The sequence below is a fragment of the Elephas maximus genome, chromosome 15 (genome assembly GCF_024166365.1).
Source record: "Elephas maximus indicus isolate mEleMax1 chromosome 15, mEleMax1 primary haplotype, whole genome shotgun sequence".
In the NCBI taxonomy this organism is placed as follows: Eukaryota; Metazoa; Chordata; class Mammalia; order Proboscidea; family Elephantidae; genus Elephas; species Elephas maximus.
Window position 1 is genome coordinate 9,585,212 of NC_064833.1, and position 3,017 is coordinate 9,588,228.

At 48.1% G+C, this 3,017-nt stretch overlaps 1 non-coding gene across 1 annotated transcript; it reads left to right on the plus strand.

Moving 5' to 3' along the window:
* The first annotated feature begins 841 nt into the window (after positions 1-841).
* TRNAG-UCC (transfer RNA glycine (anticodon UCC)) lies at positions 842-912 on the plus strand. The gene has a single exon. It is a non-coding gene; the product is annotated as a tRNA-Gly (tRNA).
* Positions 913-3,017: the final 2,105 nt, after the last annotated feature.

Sequence of the window (3,017 nt, forward strand, 5' to 3'; positions counted from 1 at the left end):
AGATCCAGCCCCTGATGCTACTAAATTGTCTTTGGGAAAAGAGCTAAGAGGCAGTGAAATGGGCCTGTCTTGCAGCGAGAATAAAAATGAAATTGTCTAAGAGTCACCCCAAATCGCAGGGCCCACAAGGCTGCCCTGCTCCTCTGCCACCTGGGAGCCCTTTCTTTTCCCGGGCACTTTTATGACACGTGGCTTCCTCTGATGGCTTAGGAGTTGCTTCGCTCCTTTGAGGCTGCATCTCCACAGACAGCTTGGGCTAGGAATAGATTGGTTTTACTGTTATGATCGAGCCGTGTAATAATCCCGGTGAGGCAAGAGCAGTATTGTGTTATAGCTGGTGTGTGTCTCTCTTTGCTCACGAGGTAGGGAAGTTCAAGTCTGCTCTTCTTAATTGTCAGCTGCAGGGTACACTTTCCTGCCAGAGCGGGCATCTCCCTGTCCTGGAAGACAGGGGGCTGTGAGTTCTTATAGGCTGTTCCCCTTGGGAGATGGAGTTGAGGCAGGAGAGAAGTAGCCTGCTGAGAAGGTGCGCTGTGGATGGTCAGCCCCTGACTAGTTCAGAGCCTGTCCAAGCAACTGCCTTCAAAAACAAAGCTACTGGAAGTTCAGCTCAGAGACTTCGCCTTCTCCAGTGCACCCATGCCTCACCTCTGCCCCCAGGCTTGGCCCAAGGGACCACTGGTCCTAAGGGTGTTTCATTAATCCCTACGTCCTCCTGGCCTCTGAAGCCTAGTCTTGGCCACTGGATCTGTGTCTGGGGTTCTGCTTGGGTCCCAGAGCTAACGAGATCCCCAATTTTGGGAACCTGACACTTATTACACAGGCAACATCTCTGCCTGAGGCATTGGTGGTTCAGTGGTAGGACGCTCGCCTTCCATGTGAAAGAGCTGGGTTCGATTCCCAGCCAGTGCACCTCATGCTTAGCCACGGCCTGTCTGTCAGTGGAGGCTTGCTTGTTGTTATGATGCTGAACAGGTTTCAGCGGAGCTTCCAGACTAAGACCGGGAAGAAAGAATATTGTGTTGTTGAATTGATGCCGACTCATAACGAGCCTATATGACAGAGCTGTCCTATAGGGTTTCCTAGGCTCTAATCTTTATGGGAGCTGATCGCCAGGTCTTTCTCCCATGGAGTTTGAACTGCCAAACTTTCAGTTAGCCGAGTGCTTACCCGTTGCGCCACCAGGGCTTATAGGAAGAAAGAATAGAACAGGTAAACGGTACCAACCAGGTGAGCCTGGGATGCTGTGTCGGCTGCCTCCTTTTCGTCCTTGCCCTGTCCCAGTTTCCTCACAGAGGCTTCTACCCGTACAAATCAAACCCATCGTTTCCTTCTTAAAGCTGTTCTCTCTCATTTTCTGTTGTGATTCTTGGCTCCCCACCACCTGCATGCATCCCCGGCTCAAATCCAATCAGTCACTGCATCCTGGCCTTGTAAACTCACTATCCCTACAGATTCACTTCTACCACCTCTGGGTGCCTCACTGAGTTCCAGCGACAACACTCGCTCTGCGGCAGGGTGGCCAGAGAAATGCATTTAAAATGAATTTGTCCAGGTCATCCAAAAAGGAACGTAGTCTCCATAATCAATAGAACTTTATGTGGAATATTTAAAGGTTAAAATCTCAATGAACAAAGAGATCGTTAATGTTTTATTCCCCTGGTCAGATACACCACCACTTAATGGATCCTAAATGTTTCACGCAACACTGCTTCAAACTCTTTTAAATGTATGTCATGCTTTTCAATATGAGCATGTCTACAGGAATCTTTAATTTCTGAATATTCGTTTATAATATGGCTAAGTTAAAAAGAACACGAATGCTTACAAAGTCGAACTAGAATTTCTGGAGTTTCTCTGAACCCCCGAGCCTATTCTTTCCTCTCCATACCCTATTGTGCTGCATGTTGGTGGGCCTCCTGAGACTTTCACCAGCACCCAGGAGGAGGTTTTGACCGTGGGTCCATCCACGCACAGGCCGCCTCATCCTGTTGTATGCACGTCTCAGAGCAGGTGTCAGAGGTGCGATGATGCCATCCTCTGCTTTAACAGAGCGATTGCTCCACAGGTTGATGCTGGTCACAGAGGGCGGACTTGACATCTCTGACAGTCCTGAGCGTAACCCCTGCTCTGAGGCTGGAGCAAGCTGATTCATCTCACTGAACATCAGGTCCCTCAAATATAAACTTGGGAGCCAATTGGGCTTCCTCCTGTAAGATTTAAATAACATTATGCATGCAAAGCACTTAATACAGGTTACAAAGGGAGTTCTAATAGAAGTTAGTAATATTTAACCAGAGTCTAAGTCTGTCTGGTTAACACATTCGGCTGCTATCCAAAAGGTTGGGAGTTCAAGCCCACCCAGAATTGCCTTGGAAGAAAGGCCTGGAAGTCTACTTCCTACAGGTCAGCCATTGAAAACCCTATGGAGCGCAGCTCTACTCTGACATACGTGGGTACAATGAGTTGGGACTGACTCACTGCCAACTGGTTTTAAGCTGGTCTGACTGCTCTCTTTTCAAGAAGGTCCTGACAGCCTAGTTTTTTTTTTTTTTTTTACCATCTCAAGTTTATCTCCAAAGCCTGGACCGAGTGTAAACTCTGGGATTAACGTTCACTACCCCTGCCCCCACCATCATAGATCTCTCAGCCCTATGAACCCTAGTCAGCAACACTCCCAAGTGAAGTTACCTCTGAATATACCAAAATTCAGGCAACGTGACATTTTTACCCCTTTGGCAAGGTTCCAAAACCAAAACTAAGTTCATTACGGTCAACTCTGACTCGTGGCGGCCCCGTGTGAGGAAGTAGAACAGCTCCGTTGGGTTTTCTTGTCTGTAATCTTATGGAAGTAGATTACCAGGCCTTTCTCTTGTGGTGTGGCTGGGTGGGTTCGAACCACTGACCTTTAGGTCACTGGCTGAGCATAAACCGTTGGTGCTGCCCAGGGGTGTCTTTGGCAAGGCTGGAGGGTAGAAAATATAGAAAATGTAGACTCCTTTAAAAGTTACCTTCAG